Source organism: Panicum virgatum, chromosome 6K (assembly GCF_016808335.1).
Source record: "Panicum virgatum strain AP13 chromosome 6K, P.virgatum_v5, whole genome shotgun sequence".
Classification (NCBI taxonomy): Eukaryota; Viridiplantae; Streptophyta; class Magnoliopsida; order Poales; family Poaceae; genus Panicum; species Panicum virgatum.
Window position 1 is genome coordinate 30,920,993 of NC_053141.1, and position 21,949 is coordinate 30,942,941.

The following is a 21,949-nucleotide window of genomic DNA, read 5'->3' on the forward strand; positions in this document are numbered from 1 at the left end:
ACTCGCGAGAATTATAGGAGTTGAATGTTTACTATATACTGCAACTATAAGGCTCACGGGCGGGGTTGTGGTACTTGTGATACCCCGTCTGTTTAGTGAAAATGGATAAGGCCGCAGTGTGTGGTAGTGGCGGTTAAGCTTTTGAACGTACTAACCACATGCCGAGAAATATGGTAATCGGTAAGCTTAAGTACCTGATCGGCCCGGCGAGTGGACTTCTCCCTCACCCTCTTTGAACGTTGTTCTCATGCGGCCACATGCGGGTGCAAGAAGGCTCACGACCTGGCGCCGTACCGTGGCGTGGATCCTTGTACTCGAAGTGGGTGACCCTGATCCACAACCCGGAAAGAAAGGGGAAAAGTCGTGTGGGTGACTTGGTTCCCATACGTGTGTGTTAGGTCTGCCTGGCCAGGTTAACAAATTCGATTCGAATCGTCCGCTTCTCACGGTTTGGGACTGCTTAACCCTTCTGCTACATAGAGTAAGAAGTGAAAGATGATGATGATGAATATGGTTGGTTGGATGATGAAATATAAATGTTTCCCACCATGTATGCTATTGGATAGATGCTCACCTAGAATAGTTAATTGAACTAGAATTTGGAAGCTAAAACCTGAAATTAAGGATCTACTCTTTACTGCTTTTCGGCAAACCAAACCCCTCCAGCCAAAAGCCTTGCATGTCTAGATAAAGGGCTAAGTATACCCTTAGTCGGGTAAGTCTTGCTGAGTATTAGTATACTCAGCCTTGCTTGTGGCTTTTTTTTCAGGTGGTACATCTGAGGTTGTGGCTGACGTCATGTACGGACTTCATCATGACGTCTTCTATCGTCGCTAGACTATCGTTCGTTTTCCGTCACTCTTGAACTCTATTATACTTTTATAAAATCAAACTTGGTTTGTAATATTAATTCAATTTCATACTCTGTGCTGTAAAATTGGTGGAATGTTGCATTCTCTGGGCTGCTTTGTCGATCCTGTTCAAGTGGTTTAATCGGGATTTTACCCGACAGCACTGCCGGATTACTCCGTTTTAAGTGCGTGTTAACCCTGATTGTCGTTTTGATGTTGGTTAGCGCACTTAAGCCGGATTAATTTAGGCGGGGCTGCCACACAAGCTCCAAGGTTGCCGTCGATCCTCTTGCTAGTGGTGACTCTCAAGTCACACTCTCCCACGTGGAGTGCTCACACCGAACTCTAGCACATGATCCAACCGAACCACTTGTTGCTCTTCGAGTCTCGCTCAACTAGAGTTGCTCTTTGCGGCTCCCGCGGGGCGAGCACAACACCCCTCACAATCACGGTCCCGAAGCCTTGCACAATCTTCTTGCAAGCTTCATGGAGACACCACCACCACCAAGCCTTCTAGGAGGTGGCAACCTCCAAGAGTAACAAGTACAACAAGCTCGCAACTCGATCAGCTAGTTCCAAACTCTTGCAATCTCTCAATGCAACACACTAGAATCACTCACCGCAATCAGATCACACTCTTTGCAAGCACAAGTGAGTTAGAGACTATCTAGCACTCCCCAAGTATGGACACTAAGTCCCAAGGGTGCCCAACAACTTCAAATGGCCAGCCACCACCTCTATTTATAGAGAAAGGCCCCAAACTAGACATTACACTCAAATCCTATGAAAATAGAGCTTTCGCGGACTGTCTGCCTCATAGAAACTGGACTATCCGCCACTCAAAACCAACAGCTAGAATTGCAATGATTATGTGTCAGAGTCGATCGTTAGAGCCCGGGCGGACTGTCCGCATCCCAGGGCGGATCGTCCACAGTTCAAAACTTCGAACGCACTGTGTTGCAAACGTCTCTGACTAAATCTAAAAGTGATCGGCGGATCATCAGCTCCCCAAGGGCGGACCGTTCGCTCCGCTCCCCAGGGGCGGACCGTCCGCTGCTCGCCTCACTAGAAACAACAAAGTTTCTGTCCAAGAATTTTCCACAGGTGGCAGACTATCCGCCCCCAAGGGCTGGATAGCCCGCAGGTCCATTTCTAGCAAAACTAATCATCAGTAAAATGCTCGTAACTTTTTACTTTGTCAACCAAATTAGGTGATCTTGGACTCTATGGAAAGCTTAATCAGAGGACTACACAAGATAACTGAATAAAGGATCCAAAACAAAATGGATCAACCCATAAATCCCATTCCATTATCCAACCAAAGTTAGGAGTACAACGAAAACCCTTTTTCCAAAGCATGCAACTTCAAATGATCTCCCACGGGATGATCAATACCTTTGAGCCTTAGTTAGCATTTTCAAATCATTTTTTGTAAAACTTTCAACGCCACTCAATCCTAGCAACATATGCAAAGTTGGATCGCTCAAGTGGCACTAGATGACCAATATGCAAACAAAATTTCCCCTCTTGATAGTACGGCCATATATCCTAAATCCGGTCATGCACTCCTCTACACACCTATAACTGGTGAAATGAAATGCCCTACAATTTACACCTTTACCTTGCGCATTCCATTTCATCTTCTCAAATGTTGACGCCACACAAGCACCAATCTCCATCAAGGTTTTTTTATCATCATCATGAGACAACACTTGGCTTGATTTTCCTTGAATGATATGATCCACTTCATATCACCTTGTGACCTCATTGGTTCATTGATTTCAACTTAACTTGCTCTTCACCATTGGCTTGGTCCATCGGCGCCAAGCCTTTGCTCAAGCTTCCCCGCCAAATGCGGGTTGTTACTTCAAAGCCTTCAACTTGCCCTTCACACTTGCAATCGGTCCATTGACACAAAGCCTTGTCTTGATCTTCTCCATCTAGCCACAAGACTACATGTCATGTCTCATAACTATATGAGCATAGCATCAATATTTAGCCATTTCTCCATAATGGCACATGTTTCTCATACTAGTATCTTTGTGTGGACTAATCACCTGTGTATCTCAATCTCAATGTAAATAATTATTAATCTACCTAAATTGTCACTTAATTACCAAAACCAAATAAGAACCTTTCAGGTGATCCGCCCCTAAAAATGTCATTTGTAGGGGTGGCTCACCCCCTTAGCCGCCCCAGAAAATGGGCTCTATTTTTCGGGGCATGTGGGGGGGATGAACCGCCCCTACAAAGTTCTTTTTTAGGAGCGACTCACCCCCAGCCACCCCTAAAAATGGCACCCATTTGTAGGGGCGGCTGAGGGGGGGGGAGCCGCCCCTACAAATGGGTTTACAGGTGCGGCTTGGTTGCTACAATACTCGCACCCAATTTGTCAGAACGGGTGACATTTTGGTCCACCCTAAAAAAAATCGGGGTGTTGCTACAAATCGTTTTGGTAGTAGTGTTTGTGTGAAACTGCGAAGTATCAAAATTTGAATGCAAAAATGTTGATGGCTATAGAAATAGCTAGAGATGGGCTTACTAGTAAGCCCACTTGTCTTTACTTCTAGTGAACATCGCTATAGGATTCACACGCTGTGTCGTGTGCCTTTGGCACATGGGAAACACTTTGCCGTGTGTTGTTCATCCTTTGGCAAACCGCTCGCGGCATACAAACGTCAGCAAAGTGGCCCTATGCCGTGGGTCGTTTTCTCGGGCACATGGTGAAGAGTTGCCGAGTGATAAAATGCACTCAGCAAAATTTTTTTTGGAAAACTGATTTTAAAAATAGGAAATAAAAAAGATTTAATCTGGGGAGGACCCCACCGGCCAGCCACCTGTCTGCTCCATCGAAGTCGCAAGTTGCGGCATTTTTTGTGCGCCACACGTGGCCGGTGGGATTCAAACCCGTGACCTCCCCCTCGTGTGTAACTTCCTATCCCACTGCAATACAAACTCACTTGAGTCTATACTCTATTTTCTTTCCCCACATATTATACTAAACGGAGTGTAAATTGCTTGTTTGCAGCTCTAAATGAATTCAAATTAAAAAGTTGTCAACTACAAACTTTTATAACTTTTTGAGATCTATAACTTTTATTTAGTCTATTTTTCCATCCAAGGTCGTTTACAAAATTTGAAATTCACTTTGCCGTGTGCCGTATCTTTGGTTGGGCACACGACAAACATCTATTTTTTTAAAATTTCTACATAGTGTACCAAATTAATTAGTTAAATATAGCAAATAAAGGTAAAAATGTATCAAATTTTCGAGGTGAGAAGAGGAAAAACTTTTATTACTTTGCCATTTGAAAAAAAGCACAAGGCAAATTTATTATTTTGCTGTGTGAAAAAAGCACACGCCAAAGCATGGCTTTGCCGTGTGCCCAACATTTCCTGTGCGTTTTTTGGGTGACACACAACAAAAAAATTACTTGCCATGTGCCCGAGAAGTTGCCCACGGCAAACTTTAGGCACACGGCAACTAAGTCGTTTCCCGTAGTGCACGCATGATCGGGATCAGATATCTTTATGGACAGACATGTTTTTGTTAGAAAAGCGTATTTATTCCATAGGAACCGAGATCGTTTTAGCTTTTGTAGGGTCATAAGACCTTTTGCTATGAACCTAAATATAAATTATATTATATCTAGGTGTATAGTAAATATTACAAATCTAGTAAAGCTAGGATCCCTGCCCAAACAACTTTCCGTCTTCCACGGGATAGCCATTTCTACGAGCTAGAAGAGAGAGAAACAGGAGAGAGAAGGGAGAAGGCGACTAGCAAAGCGCTCGCTTGAGCGGGCGGAGACGTCATGCGGCGTGTGCTATTGGCTGAGACATCTTGCTCTGCATTAATAACTGTGGCGTTCACTATGGGGACGCGCGCTTGTAGCCGGCGGCGGGGGCGTATGCTATTAGTTTTGCTCTACAAGTGTGCCTTAGCCTCGTGCTGCTCACTGCCCAGGCAACCTCTGCATTTTAAAGTCTCTTGAATTGTTGATTCTAGAACATTTATTGTAAAACTAATTTCAGGTTTTCAGACTGTGTCAATTCTACTAAAACGAGCTAAGTAATTTGTTTTTGACGAGGGCAAACATTGGCTCTCTCTTTCACTGTGTAGTTTATGGACAAAGCTTACCCAGTCCAACGGGCCTATACTTGCACAAACACCCAGTTTGTAAAGTATCGAAAAGATGAGATGTACTGTCAAAAAAAGAAAAGATGAGATGTGGCGCAATTTATCAACGGGAAGATGACACATCAGTTTGGGCCGGGGAGCCCACCACTGACGCGATAAATCCAACACCCACGTCAGGACTCACGAGTATTTCATTCGCCCTCTTTCGACCGGAGTCGCGCAGTACTCGCCCTCGCTTCGACGTGCTCTTCGATTCCCAGGCGGCGACCTCGGCGCCGCTCCGGCGTTGTCTTCCCCGACGGCTGGTATGCTCAGTTGCTCATTCCTTCCCATGTATCCCCGTCTGCTCCTCTCCTCGCCGTTCCCTTCCTCTCTCCTCTCTGTCCACATCGTGCTTAGGGTTTTGCGTGTTGTATCGCCTGGCCTTTGCTAGATCTGCGCTGTGAAATTATCGATTTGGAGTTTTGGATCTCGGCAAAGAGTAGGACGTGCCCCTGTCCTGCAGCTACTGTACCGATTCTGATATGCCGCCCGTCTCCCATCTCCGTTTCTTCAAAGTGATCGAGCAGCACAGCACCATCACGGCCCCATAATTTCTCGAGTTTTGCTGCGTCGCGTCGGCTCCTCGCGGCGTTGAATACACTGAAAAGCGCAGGCCCTCGAGCACTGAAAAGCGCTGAATACAGCTCAACCTAGAGTTTTGGCGGCTCGGTGCATGAATCAGAGGAAAATCCATCGTGATCTGAGATTTCTCGTTAGGGGCTTGAGGCCTGGAGGGGGAATTTCCAGGCCCAAAGTATACCACCACAGGCTAGGGTAATCATACGCTACTCTCCACCTTCCCGTCTCGTGTCTGAAAGATTGCTCTTTCGACTGGAGCAGTGGTGGCCCTTGCTCGCTACTTCCCCGTCGAGAGTTGTTCGATTCCCTCCGGCGTTGTCTTCCCCGCTAGCTGGTACGCTCACTCCACACCCCCGTCCGCTCCTCTCCACCCCGTTCCCTTCTCTCCCTCTCCATTTGCCTAGGGTTTGGGGGTTTGAGCGTTTCGACCCGATCGAGTTTTGGCGGCTCTCTAGATGAATCAGAGCAAACTCCATCGTCATCTGAGACTACTAGAGGCAAGCCTCTCCCTATTTAAGATATTCAGAACCAGATCTTGGGCTCGATGTTGGCTAGTCCCCAATTCCCTCTCTAGTCTGTAACCCTAACAACAGACAACTACGACGTGTTCTGTAATCAGTGTGCCGGGCAGTACACTCCTACACGCCTGCACTCGAGTTTGGGAGGAACGCCACCAAATCTGCTAACAGTCGATGTATTAAATCAGTGAATAGATTGTGAGGAAATCGGACTTGAAGGTGATCGCGACACTCATAGAAAGTAAAGCGATCTGTTTGCTCGACAAATGGCCCTCCCAATTTCAGATCCAACTATATATGGGACCGTGTCTACTATAGGATACGTATGTGAGGATTTAGGTTCAGACTAACCTACTTGACCTTTCAAAATTCTTTTACAACAGGAAAATTTGCTTTCCTTTGCTATACCGAGTACCGACCAATGTTTAAAATCTCCGGCTAAGCCTCTTAGTTGCCAGCCTTTGCAGCAGCTAAGGAAAGCTAAAGCCGGCTATAGCTATAGCTACAGCAAAGTCATTTATTAGTTGTTTTGGTAAAAATTAGAAATAAACACCTTTGTAATACAGGAATACACGACCATAACATCCAGTACTGGAGACCAAGACCATAAAGGTACTTAAAAGTTAACATGACCTTGTTTAGATGCATAAAGTTTTGGGTGTAAAGTACTGTAGCACTTTCGTTTGTATTTAGTAATTATTGTCCCGCCATGGGTTAACTAGGCTCAAAAGATTTGTCTCGCAAATTATAGATAAACTGTGTAATTAGTTATTTTGTTTAGCTATACATTTAATACTTCATGCATGCGTTAAAAGATTAGATGTGATGGAGAATCTTGTAAAGTTTTGGAATTTTGAAGGAAACTAAACAAGGCCCATATCCACTAGTCATTACGAGATAGAGAACACTTGACAACATAAGCATTTCATATAAGTGCATACATGACACTTGCCCACAGTAACATTGCTCCTGTCCAGGACTATTAGCAAAAGAACATAGAGTTCAGATCAATCGTCAGGAGACTTAACAAAATCCAGTCTCCACTGTCTACTCTCTACTGAAGGTCTGTCAAAATTTCTAGCTGCCGCTAAACGAAGGCCTAATTTAGCAACTATCGCCGGCTAAGAATAGCTATTAGCGGCAGCTAAATCATAGCGTTAAATTTGAACTATCCTAGCTGCTCTCTCTTCCCCAGCGGCTATCTCCGGCTATACATTCTGATGCTCTTTATTTGCATTTATGCTGCTCCTATTGCTCTGTCAAAGATTCGGCATGCCCGTATGCCGCGTAGTCCGTTGAGGCGGGTCGAGGTTGCCCATTCAGTTGGATCTGTCCGGTTGAGGGTCGCAGACCCATTAGCAGATTTTTGGATAAGGGTTAGGCATGATTGGTGGTTTGTAGCCTGGCTGAGTACACATGTTAAATGTACTCTTTATAGTTCTTATTGCTTGTCATTAGTTTTCTGTAGTAATATGTTTTGTCTTTATCGACCGAGTTCGCCCATGAATCAGGGTCGCGTCCCACTATAATTATCGTTCATAGAGTATACCCCCTCGATCTATATTTTATAAAGTGACGACCTCGCCCGTCCTCGACCCGGTGACTAGCTTGGCTCTTGCATCGTCTGATTTTTGCTGCCTCACTTGGTGATCTGAGGTAAGCTTGCCCTCTCCGCGACCTTGGTCTGCGGACTCAATTGATGGGTCAGGGTTAGAATTGGAGGGTTCTTTGGGTGGGTGGGTGGGAGGTCGGTGTTGGCAGCAATGGAACTTGACCAGTTGTGTTGTGGATGTGAGAGTTGCCACAGACAAGGTGAGATGCATGGGTGCGGGTGAGGGTGATTAAGATGTGATGCAAGAGCTGGCCGATGATAGAAGAAGAGCGTCCTAAAAGAACTAACTTAGGAAGAATAAAGAGTTGGGGCCCTCAGCCTATCTTCATTCATTGGTATTTTTAGGGTGGAAAATACCCAGTTGAATATGAACCTGAATGGTAGCTAGTACATCGCCCATAACACCTCTATTCATGGAACCTCGCAAGCAATTGAATTAATTCATTTCCCATAGCAACATTTCTGATTGCTCTGTATTTGCTTTTTTGCTATGCATGGCTAATTCTCTAGTGTCTGATTTGTGTGATTTCATTTTTGTGCAAATCAATGGTTACTATAGGATCCTGGTGATAATATACTGTTCGTGTAAATTTTGTCTCACATTTTCTGATTTTCATCATGGTTGCTTATTCTACCATTTTTATTGTGAAATTGTTTTTAGTTCAGGTTTTCAGAACATGTAAACTAGAAGCGGAATATATCCTGAAATTAAAAGCAATAATGCTTGGAAAGTAATGGAACTGATGAGACCTCATATTTCGAAATTGATAAATATTTAATGTACATGTGATCTGAAAACTTTATGTTCCCTTTATTTATGTGGAGCTATGCTGGAACATTATCCTTGTATTGCTAATAAATTATATTTGAGCAGCACAATTTGCTTTCGTACCTGCAGCAATAACTTTTATTTAACTTGCATTGTTGACTATCTCATGAATCCTATTTTTTGCATTTGTATTAGGGCCACGACTATTTCATTTCAAGCTGAAGGATACCCTATTGGCGCCTCAGCTATGGTTCCTGCTTCACCTCCATGTATGGATATAATTGTGCATGCACCTGCTACTGATGTTGATCCTGCCCCAACTCCAGTAGCAGTTCAGATGCAAACTGCATTTTGGACATCATGTGGAGAGTGTGGATTGGGGCTTGAGTATCCCATGATATATCAACATTGTGTACTTCGTTGTCCTCATTGCCATAAACCATTTGAAGCGATTGAGAAATCATTGAAGTCAATCATAGGACAAACTGATAGTTCAGTTCCTCAGGCACCTAATGATGAGCTTGCACTTAAATATATGGAGGCTCTACCATGTAAAAAGAATTCAAGACGTGTCCCTCGAAAATTTCAACGTGAGAGCGGTCATGGGGTGTCAATGCGACGTTACCTGCTTGGGTCATCCATCATGCAAGCAAGGCATAAAACTGAAAGGCGAAGGAAAGATCTGTGTGAGCCTTCTAGCTCTCACTACGAGGTGCAATCATTTCCATTGATTTAACTTTGGTTTTCCTTTTTCATGCCTTACTAATTATTTCCCAGTTTTCATAGCACAGATAGATAAGAAGTAGGTGTTGTCTTACATTTTCCTTCTCAAAGCTTTCGAAAAGTTCTGGATACCGTGATAAGTTTGACGAGCTAATAAGGATCGTTAGCTGAAGAATATTTACCTTACTGCTTAACCAGTTTGTATATAACCTTACTTAATCCTATTAAACTGTTTATGTTAAGCAACAGATCTGTTGAATTAACGCATATGCTTCCTGAAGTGATTACATTGTGCATAATTCTTATTCTGTGGTCCTCTTTTCTTGTATCAACAGCTAGTTGTCCAAATAACTGATTTGCTAGAGTGCTCAAAAGACTTCTGGTTTTTAACATATAATCATTTATTGTAATTTCCAGGTTTCTAAGTATTCAAGCTTTGCAATACCATTTGTGCCTCCATTAATACACAAGAAACCTTCTTCTGAGGATGTCATTGCAGAACTCAAAAAAATACCTGATCTGGCCCCTATGGATTGGCTCAAAGCCTGCAATATGCTTAGATACGATAATTTCCAGTTCAGATCACTGAAGGCACTTCCAATGGACATGAGGAAAGAATGGCTACTTAATGAGATCAAGTGATTTTGAAGTTTGTTCCTTCTGCCAAAGTGATAAGCTTTGAAGGCATGATGAACCTTTGTTTACTTTGATGTTGTAATAATCTGTTTGATGTTGATATGTTCTTCATGATTTGCTGATTCAAGATTTTTAATTCTGAACATTATCTATTGTACTTTACTTATGGATCTCATAATCTTTCTTCCCAAGAAAATCTATCAAAAGTTCGTCTAAAGTTTCCTTGAACGTCGGTTGTTTTTTCTTACAAATGATTTTGTTATTTTCAATAGTGTATAGTCAAACTATATGAGGAATTGACCATCTGCATGAACAAGTGTTGTTATTTGCTTTTGTTTGTCATGCGATGTCCTTACATTGCATGATATTCTATGTTTTTATATTCATTACAATATTTTAGAAATATTAGAATGTTATAGATAGGTACTCCCTCCATCCCAAAATACTAGTTATCCTGGGATTCAAAATTTATCCCAAAAAACAAATCATCCTACCCTATTTAGAAAGTGCATGTGCATGCAAGAATCAATTAGTGCCAAATATGGATAATATATAGGGGTAAACATGGTCATTTTACCTACTTTTTAATTTGTCTTAGAATTTCTAGGATGACTAGTTTTATAGGATGGAGGGAGTATATAATAACTGGATTGGATGATAGAGCGTATTTTCTTTGCTAAACATGCTTCTAATTTGAACTCATCTGATAGGTCATTCTCTGTAACAACCCAAATGTAATTATCATGTTAAGCATTGCATAATGAGCATTGTTGTTAACATTCATAAAAAATTTGTGTTTGATTTGAATGCATTTGAATTTAATTTTGAATTATTGATACATTTGAAACTCATGATTTGAGAAGCAACTTGCATTTTCATTATATAACTTATGTTGGGAATTGCTTTGATAAAATACTATTTTGAGAAACTTGAATTTAGGTGATTTTTCCAAGATTTTAGTAAACCATCTTGAAACCAAATAGCTCAGCCAAAAAACCAAAAATAGCATTCCGAGAAAAATTTCCGTTTCAAATCTACAATAGCTTTTATACCCATTCTAAGAAAAATTGGTTGCTCTTGATTTCTAGTATCAGCACAAAAATTGGCGTGATTTTTGGAAGCTTGGAATATCAGTTTTGAAAATTGGAGCAAAGAGAGAAGTTTCCATATAGAACCAAAATGTTATGTGACTTCGTTCTTCAGACTGTCCGCTCCTTTACCGCGGACTGTTCGCGAGAAGCGCTTGGGTGTGTGTCACATCTGCAGAGAAGTTGCGCCACGTATCCTCACCACGCGTCCCACTGAGCCCAATCCAACCACCACCTCACCCATCGCCCACTACCCCTCTTTCCAACACAGAAGCTCTTCTCCCTCCTCTTGCTCTCTTCCCCCAACAAAGCCAGGAAAAACCCACCTTCCTTCACCAAATCCACCACCCTTGCTGGAGTTCATCGAAGGACTAGCGGAGGACGACATTGACGAGCTTCTCCACCACCTCGACCATCTCTTCTTCATTGGAGACCTAGGAGAAGGCCATCCCCAAGCTTCTTCTTCTTCTTCTTCTTCTTCTTCTTCTTCTTCTTCTTCTTCTTCTTCACCAAGCCCTCAAGGATGAACTCGACTCGATCTATACCGACGGCACTCTACTCCAAAAAGTGGCACCTTGCTCGTGCTCTACTCATCGCCGGTGAGCTCCCCTCGCTGCTCACCTTCATTCTTGTGCCCCCATTCAAGGTCACTAGCCCATCCATGGCATCTCACCATCGAGGACCTAGAGCTTTGTAGACCCCATACATGTCAAATCTAGTGCCCAAAACAAGTTCCCCATGTCCTTAGGAACCCATAGAAACAACCGCACTCGAAACCGTTGCCGCAGTCTTCGCCAGGGACCTCGCCGGTGAGTCTCGGCCGACGAGCGGACGGTCCGCAACCTAGGGTCGGACGGTCCGCAAGTCATGACCTCCAATACCGAGTCTCTACAGAAAACACGTCCCCAGAATTTTCTACCGCGGATAGTCCGCCACTCACCACTAGACGGTCTGCAGTTCACTTCCAAAATCCATATAGAATCAAGTCATTTCTTGAACTCATCCCGAGCTTTTACATATGCAGGGTACTGTAGCAGGAAGGTGCAGTTTGCTGGTTTAAGTACATATGCCTGCATCATCTTGCACAATTCATATAAAATTGAATATATATCCGATTGATGTGAAACAAATTTTGTTGGTTTTGTATTGATGATCTCTACCTATTAAAAATAAGTTTACACCAAAATTAATTATATTATTGTCCAGTTTATTAAAGATATGTTTATCATGTTAATTGCATAATTAATTTTCTGTTAGTCCGAAAATTATGAAACCAATTTTGCTAGCTTCCTTATGATATGTACTATCCATTAGAGATATTAGTGGGCACTATTTGTTTGTAGATTGGTACAGTTTAATCCATGTTTGGTTAAACCTAATTAACTTGTAAATTGCACAATAAATAAATATGTGCATCTAAAATCATAGATCCAATTTTGCTTAATTTGTTGAACCTTTATCTACTGTCTAAAATTGATAACACATATGAAATAGTTGAATACTCCTATAGTTTCTAATTAAGTAATTAAGAGCTTGCTACCTAGTTGAATGCATGGTTAATTAGTTTATGACGCTCTTCTAAAATCATGAAATGAATCTTGTTAGTTAGCTATGGTCATGATATGTTGTTGATAAATATTATCTTTCACTAGATGTTTATAGAAGGATGTTAATTTATATATGCTTGTTCTAAAACTAGTTTACCTATAGAATACCTAGCGAATCAATTGTGCCCATGTAAGCTATATCAACTTTCTTGGTAATTAAAGATGGATATGATATGCTTTTATGGTTAGGAACCTCCATGAATTAACTTATAATGATGATGCTTGTCTTAATTAAGCAGGACATGATTTGCTAGCTTCTCCTTTATAGTATGGTCTTACCTTAACTAAAATGTGATGTTGCTAGCAGCTACCCATTAATTTAAATTGTCTAAAGTTGGCTATACTAATAATGTTATGAACTTGTAAGTTCTAGTACTCTTGGTTAATATCAATCATGAACTAACTCCCTTGGTTGATGGTTGATGTTGTGTGAGTTACTTATTGTTAACTTATATGATAAATAGTAATAGCATAACTAGTTTTTATGACACCCTCATGTTACAACTTATCTTGTAGAGGGTGTGCCAATGCATGAGTAATTGTTTTGCATTTTCACTCTATGTCATGTTGTGTACCCTGAGTTTACCTCTTTTAGTTGCTTAATTTATGACCTTCAATCATGTTAGCCTTTACCTCTCATAAGTCATTGCATCTTATAAGCATATGCATTCATGGCACCTTTTTTAATTCATGTTTTTGTCTACTTTCTTAGATAATGACGTTTCAGAGTGTTGCGTTGCAGAGTACCAAGGTAGGCACCTATGTATCTCAAACCTTACTTTTGAATCTTAATTTGTTATTATAAATTATTGCTTGTGCATGGGCTTAACCCTATCTATTTCATTTGATATGCGTAGAACCCACTTGGCATGTTCCCTTCTAGCTCTAGAATAACTTGGTAAAGTATGAATGCTTAGACTCCTCGAATTAACTTGCTTAGCCATGCTTAGCTTACGGTAGAAGTCGAGAGATGGCAAGGTCACCATCACTCCCGAGCTATAGGGTTTTTGCCTAAATATACTTGAGTAGATGAGAAAGATTAAAACATGAGCAAGGTATGAATGATGGATCGAGACTTGAGCAAGTGTGATAGGGCCATGTTGGGAGTGGAATCCATGTGGCTTAGACTTGCTTGAGTTGGTTAAGGACCGATGCGTCATTGCTTTGATACTTGATCACTTTTACGTACAAACCACATGCTTAATAATGAGATGGTAAGCCAACTAGCATGAGTCACACGTTGCCTTGATCAGATTCGGTGCGAGTTGTGATGGAGTGTGATCGGCGGTTCCGATGCATTTGTCCTCCCAAACCGTTCGCTCATAGACGGTTGTGTTTGTGTGAAAGGTTGAGGCATGAAACAACACTTATCTTTGATCATGGGTATGGTCGTTGGTCTTGCTCTCGTGTGGGAAAAGTTGTACACCCCTACAGGGTTATTAATCTATTGCAATAGTCGTGCTCTCGGTCATTGAGCATGCTTATGGAAGATTGAGCTCGCGATTACATGATCACTTTACATATGCAATTGCATTGGTGCTTGATATAGAAATATTAGATCCCATGTCTTTTTCTTATTAACTTGATAAATTATGCTCGCATTTCTATAGATAAATGTTAAAATTTTACTAGCCTCATATATCCACCAAATGTACATAGTATTATAGATAAGCTCTGCAAGTATGAAATGTACTTACAATGTTGCCATTAAATTGTGTTGCAGGTTTTCTTCTAAGGAGTGATGAGCACGTTCATCCCACCGGGGCTAGCAATGTGGATGGATGGTGGATGTTGCTCAAATCTTATGCAAGTGGTGTCTTGAGTGAGGACATCATTATTGCAACTTAATACTCTAAATTTTTCTACTGCATTTTGGCTCTGAATCTAAGAAAAACATGATAGGATATCCACCTAAATCTAGGATACATCTTCGTTTGTAAAGAAAGTTTAATTGCTGAAAACACTTATGTGTAGTTGCTTATGTTATAGTTAAATTCATGAGTTTTTGTAAAATAGTTAAGACTTGTAATCAAAAGTTTAAATTTCTGCTCTCCTATATCCTTGTGATGGTTGCCATGATGTGAACAAATAGTATGCGAGTTGTTCCTGGGCGATGCTCCAGGCGCATATCGGGGACTACCAGGATTATTTCGCTTAAGCTGGGTTGATCAATGGATGATAACCCGGTTTAGTCGAGATAATTTGGGCGGTTCCTCACATTCACTACATAGTTACAAAAGAATTTGAATGGTAAATGTTTTTATCCACCAATCTAGAATGTTTGGCAACATTTAGCAATAGCAAAATCTTCACAATATGAGAAACGAAGCTATTTTACAGATTGTCAATAACACATACTTACACACACCACGTTTGTTTTCTAAAAATAATTATGTATAAAATAGTCCAACTAAGTGTTGCTGGACATTCCAAAGTTTTGTTATTAATAAATAAAATTCGTGGACACCTTATAATAAGACAGAAGGTGTACTTGCATAACATCCATCTGGATGAGGGTTGTCAATGTGAACAACAACACAGTTCATTTTGTCTGCCGTGACTTTCTGTAGAAAGATCATAAGAACCTAAGATGATATCAGCTAACATAACCTTTCCTACAGTAAGATGGCAAGTCCAACAAGAGGCCTGGCATCCACATCGCATCTTCAAGCACTACTACAAAAAAAAATCATTTGTAGGGCGGGTAAAACAGCATTTGTAGGGGCGGGAGCGATACCCGCTCCTGTCTCTTGCAACTATAAATGTTGTTTGCAGGGGCGGGTAAAGCGCCCGCCCCTGTAAATGGGTTTTCACGGGAGGGTCAAGGCATCACCGCCCTTGAAAATACATTATCAGGGGTGGGTCAAGGCATCAATTTCCATGGGTGGTCACACCTTACCCACGCTTGCAAATGCATTTCCAGGGTCAGGTCAGGGCATCACCCAACCCTAGAAGTGGGTTTCCCACCTAAAAATTCACTATTTTTAAATTTTCCAAACCCCGTTGTTGTTTAATTTCTGTTTCCCGCCAATTTTCAAATATCAAGCTAGCTAGTGTGCGATCGAACGATATTGTGACCATCATTGAATATAATGCATAAATATAAATATTTACAAATTCAAAATTAAATCATATAGTGCATCATTAGAGTATATACATCATCAAAGTGCTGATAGAATAAATGATTTTGTTCTATTCCCCCTGATTGACGCTATTGGAGCCGGCACGGAGGTGCTGAGTGTCCCACTGGTGAAGGCCTTCATATTTTTTTTCAGTTGCCAATTCATGTTCAGGGTGAAAAAAATACTGATGTACATGGACAACATCATGCAAAATAAAACAACATAAATTGTCGAGTATATTGAGAAGTTGCTTCTCATGGAGTGGACCATTGTGGGTTATCGGTTGATCTTGCAAATAAAAATCCATAAAATTCAGCCTAGTGTTAGATGCACACAATAACAACATGCACTTATGCATCTATCCCTAGCAAAGAGTAGACCCTTACACGATCGGGATCAGTTGTGTATCTCCCGAGCTCCCTCATGCGCTCGCACAAGTAGTACCCACAGTATACGAAACCTGCAGGTTGCTTGTGGCACTGAAAGTTTGTGCGCATTTCCATTTTTTGCGTTCTCTTTGGGGGATGAATTCCTCCTTTCTAAATGTAGTGCTTTCTAAATGTAGTGCTTGTAAGCTGTATTTAAAAAAAAGAAATAAGGGGTTATTTATATCGGGAAGATTTAGCATGATGTCCATGTAGAGGGTAAGAATTTTGCTAACATGTTGAGGATGGACATGAATTCTCCGTATTTGGTTGGCACGAAATCAGTAGAGTCCAATACAAGCATTGTTCAAATCTTTGCTTGTAGCATAAATGCAATCCAATGTCTTGTGCCAAAATATCATATATGATTTCTTAAGCATTTATTCAAAGAAAGTGCATATTATAACAAATGGTTGAGACTACAATTACTGGAAGTAGTATGGTGCCCATATGACATCCCTATCTGCCCACCATTGCATCTAAAGCGATATGTAGGCACCAATTTATCTTACGATATCTTTGTGTTCTTTTATTGGCTTTGCATGTTTTTGCTTGCGCGTTCCATACATGCTTAGCTCGCCATGGTCGTCCGTCCACAACATTGGCCCATAATGCCTGGACTCGCAAATATCTACCAGGTAAAGGAACATAAACTTACATTTTTAGAACGTCCCTTTGTTTTTGTTGCATCCTGTAGAATAAAATGTATGACAACTAATTAGATATGCATATATAATTATATGTCATTGCATATAATATACTAGTGAGGAGGCGTTCCTTTTGTAGGAACGGGTTATATTTTGACACACCCCTAAAAAAATAGGCGTTGCTACAAATCGTTTCTGTAGCAGGGAGGAGGCACGGGTTGGAGCTAGCTCTACAAATCTACAATCCACTGTAGTAGAATAGTCCCTGCAGCATTGTCATCAATGCAAGCAACAGCTATAGTAAGCTGGCTGCGATAGCTGTCAGCATGCCGCTTCACCACGCAGGGGCGAGCCCATCAATATGTAGCCATAACTATTTCCAACTCTCTGGAAGATCAAAATATGATAGTCATACCAGTGACCTTGCTTATACCAGTACATGGTCTAGCTTATACCGGTATATTTAAATTGGACCAATGGCTTAGAAAAGTGATTCTTCCTGGCATGGATTACTTCTCCTTTTAGTACAGCCACATTAAATTATGAGTTGATTGCTAATTAAGTTATTCAACCAGCAGAAGTGTGGAGGAGTAAGAAAATTAGGTAAACACATAGTTATTACATGTTATGAGTTTGTGCATGATGCTGTTGTGTTGTGCCGTTACACATAGCTAGGTCAACACTTTTAATATGAAATAAACGATGGTGTCAACAGTCACCTCATGGGACTAACCTGGATGTCTGTTCATGGAGGCGGATGAGCCATGCCTGGGATGCTGGGGACCAATGCCTGGGCTTGCTCCTGCCGCGCATCGCATGGAGTTGGACCAAAGAGGCTGCCGTGCCATACCTGATCCGCCCAGATCGTCGTCCCTACCACGCCCGTAGTCTGCGTCCTTGTCTGCCTGGCGCAGCCGTCGAGAGGAGGACAGGGTCCGCCGCTAGCTTCTTTCTCTGAGCTGCTGGGAGATCTCGCTGGAGTAGCAGCTGGTCTTCAATCTACAGCTTGATCCGGTTGGGATCTGTGACCTCCGACCCAATTCAGTGCCTCATCACACGGACCTTGGAGCGGATCTGCTGATTCTTTCTTTTTTTCGAAACAGGAACTGGTGTTTCAAATCAAAACAGATGCAGGATGTCGGGATGCCTCGCCACAACAAGAAACCAAGAACCACGCAAAAATCAGAGGAAAAGTCAGGCGTGGATTCCGAACAGAAATCGACGGGAAAGGATTGAATGGGACCTTGAGCCAATGGATGAGTTCCCGCACGTTAGGTGGATCGGGTCGCAGGACTCCGACCGGCTATCGACGGCGGCGGCGGCGGAACGGACCCTGGGGCGGCGGCGGCGGCGAGAGCGGAGCAACCTCGTGGAGCTCGCAACGGACGCCGCGACGGTGGAGTCGCGAGAAATTGAAAACCGAATTGTCCCACGATCTATTACGAGCTGGGTCTGGGGGAGGAAAAAAAACTGTGCGGACGAGAGGAACCGGCGAGGGAAAAAAAACCGGACGGGGGCAGGTGCCCTGTGGGGATCGAGTCAGGTCGGACGGGTTGGGTTCGGGTACTGAATACTTATTCTGTACCCAGGTACCATATAGCACTATATATATATATATATATATATATATATATATATATATATATATATATATATATATATATATATATATATATATATATAGGGCAGCACTATTTAGTCCCCGGGTTTCAAATAGGCATTTGGTCCCCAGCGTCCAATCTCCACCGAGGAGAACGAGCCCCGGAGCCGTCCGAGTCCCGTCGCACCCCCGGTTTTCCTCCCCTCGTGGTTTTCCTGTCGCTGCAGTTTCCGTTTTTTTTTCTTTTTCCCGACCTGGGGTCGTGGGAGTCGCTACTGTTTCTGTTTTTTTTTCTTTTTTCCGACCTGGGTCGTGGGGGTCGTGGCTGGTTGCCTTTTACAACCGGATCCAAAGGCTTGCAAACTTGTTTGATTTGGTACCTTTATCTGCTCGTTGAAAGGAATTTTTAATACCGTACTACATAATCACTGATTTATTTGAATTGAGTTGTGACAAGTCTTTTTTACTATCATTCATTGCAGTTGAGCTCGGAAAAGCTAGCAATTTACATTCTCACCTTGTTGTCGTAACAACCAGTATCTGTTTCATTCATCAATGGCTGGTTTGTCTCTACCATGTATAAAAAGCTAAAATTTCCAACTTGAGTACAATTCGGGCGAAACCAGATCATTTCAGTGGTCATCAAAGCTAGCATTTTGCAGTTTGAACACACAGATTTTGTCAACACAATTCACATGTTAGGATCACAAAGATCGAATCTTCACACACTAGAGCGACGCGGCACAAGGCTAGCTCCACATGCAACATGACGGTCGCTCGGCAGCTTGAACTTGCCATCCCAGAGCTCGAAAATCTCATGCAGCCAGCATGGTCACAGGTGATGCCAGTGTCGTTGCAGAGGAACACCATGGTCAGCATCACCAAGTTCAGCAGTCAAAAATTCATACACAAAAATGAAATAAACGATGGTGTCAACAGTCACCTCATGGGACTAACCTGGATGTCTGTTCATGGAGGCGGATGAGCCATGCCTGGGATGCTGGGGACCAATGCCTGGGCTTGCTCCTGCCGCGCATCGCATGGAGTTGGACCAAAGAGGCTGCCGTGCCATACCTGATCCGCCCAGATCGTCGTCCCTACCACGCCCGTAGTCTGCGTCCTTGTCTGCCTGGCGCAGCCGTCGAGAGGAGGACAGGGTCCGCCGCTAGCTTCTTTCTCTGAGCTGCTGGGAGATCTCGCTGGAGTAGCAGCTGGTCTTCAATCTACAGCTTGATCCGGTTGGGATCTGTGACCTCCGACCCAATTCAGTGCCTCATCACACGGACCTTGGAGCGGATCTGCTGATTCTTTCTTTTTTTCGAAACAGGAACTGGTGTTTCAAATCAAAACAGATGCAGGATGTCGGGATGCCTCGCCACAACAAGAAACCAAGAACCACGCAAAAATCAGAGGAAAAGTCAGGCGTGGATTCCGAACAGAAATCGACGGGAAAGGATTGAATGGGACCTTGAGCCAATGGATGAGTTCCCGCACGTTAGGTGGATCGGGTCGCAGGACTCCGACCGGCTATCGACGGCGGCGGCGGCGGAACGGACCCTGGGGCGGCGGCGGCGGCGAGAGCGGAGCAACCTCGTGGAGCTCGCAACGGACGCCGCGACGGTGGAGTCGCGAGAAATTGAAAACCGAATTGTCCCACGATCTATTACGAGCTGGGTCTGGGGGAGGAAAAAAAACTGTGCGGACGAGAGGAACCGGCGAGGGAAAAAAAACCGGACGGGGGCAGGTGCCCTGTGGGGATCGAGTCAGGTCGGACGGGTTGGGTTCGGGTACTGAATACTTATTCTGTACCCAGGTACCATATAGCACTACTATATATATATATATATATATATATATATATATATATATGTGAGGACTATGGAGCAAGGTCATAAGAAGTTTTGGGCGAATGATGTTATATAGATGGTATGGAAAGCTTGAATAATCCTCTCTACATGTGTTCATGTGCGTGCGGATAGACCTATGGTATGTCCGTGTACTGAACAGCTGTGGTTCTGAACATTTATGCTGCATAGGAGTGGCTGCTGGGAGTGTCAATTATTAGACTGAACTCACCAGCGGGCGGTGGGAGGGAGGTGGGAGGCTGACGTGGACGTTCTTTTCACTGTTCCGCACTGTAGCATGTACTGTTTGCAGTGTGGAGTTTGAAATAGGAGACGGGATGGGAGGTGGGATGGGTAGGTTGGTGAGTTCAGTCTTAAGGTAGGATCAATGTAATACACTGCTCAATATCTCTTAGTTGTTAATGTTAGCCCATGTGATCCAATTCTGGTTTTGATGTGGTGGTTTAGTACCACCTTGCTTGTTGTGCCAAATTAACATGTAATTATTTTTTTTATATTTTTGTTGTGAAGAAAATTAAATTAGTGATCAATTATTATAATTAGTTAATTAGTAATTTATGAAGGGGCCACTCCGAAGGAGCCATCCGGAAAGGGCCATCCCGAAGGGGCCATACCGAAGAGGCATGTCCCTTCGGGCTTCTTGGTCTTGTATATAAACTGTAATCCCTCATCAATCAAGTCAATCGATCATTCATTCCCTCAATCCTTTAATTCTCTCTTTCTACTTTCATTCTAACACGTTATCAGACACATTAGTTCTACTATTGAGCGCAAGAGAACATGCCGAAGGCCTGTCGAACTCGACGAGAAGACTGCACTCACCAGAGAAACACACAACTCGCCGAGTTCCACCCCTTCCCCAAGGCAAACTCGCCGGGAAGAACTCTCGGTCTTTGGCCTCTAGGAAACTCGACAAGAATTTGGCAGAGAAGATGTAGAGTCCATCCTCTACACAACCACAGCAAAAACAAACAGGAATTAGGCCATGAATTTCAACGAGTAAGACTAGACTCCGTTCATTTACATTTCTTTGAATGACAAAAGAAGAACGCACCACCGTTCTTCAACGACGACGAATCCTCGCCGAAGTTCGCTAGGCCGTCATCGGCGGCGCAGCACACATGAACGGCCTCTACATGGCCGCCATCGACGGCGGCACCCACAACTCCACCGCCAGCGGTGACACTGCCCTCGGCAGCGTGCACCCTGCGCCGGCCTCGCCGGCACCCGCATCCTCGCAATCAGAGCCCTCACCTTCGACGACGGGACACCTCCCCATTCCTGGCCACAGGCCATCGGTCTGGGCCCGAACGTCGGCGGCCCTTACTTCATCTCCTTCATGGCCGTCAACACCGCAGCAGCGGCCTCGGCGGCACCCGCATCTCCGCCATTGGCGGCGGTTGCTTCTCCTCCACCAAGGACGGCGCCCACGACGCCGGTTTCTCCACCCACGGCAGCCAATCCTTCCTCGCCGGCAGCCACATCGCGGACAATGGCCGGCGGCCGGTCCACAACCGGCGCATGGGGGGCCGGATCGAGGCAAGAAGAGAAGGGGAAGGCGCAGACGAGGGCGCCAATGGCGTCGGCGCCAGTGGCGCACACCGGCGCCAGCAGCCCTCCATGGCGCGGCAGTGGTGGTACCCAGGAGCGGCGGCGCATCGCGAACGGCCGCGCAAAGGCGAGGAGGCGCGGCACAGGAAGGCGGCGGCGATTCACGGGGTGGA

At 43.5% G+C, this 21,949-nt stretch overlaps 1 long non-coding RNA gene across 1 annotated transcript; it reads right to left on the reverse strand.

The window, feature by feature from the left end:
- Positions 1-18,974: 18,974 nt before the first annotated feature.
- On the reverse strand, positions 18,975-20,104 carry LOC120713600. Its single transcript, XR_005691212.1, has 2 exons — positions 19,828-20,104; positions 18,975-19,690 (listed from the first exon to the last, which is right to left on the reverse strand). It is a non-coding gene; the product is annotated as an uncharacterized LOC120713600 (long non-coding RNA).
- Positions 20,105-21,949: the final 1,845 nt, after the last annotated feature.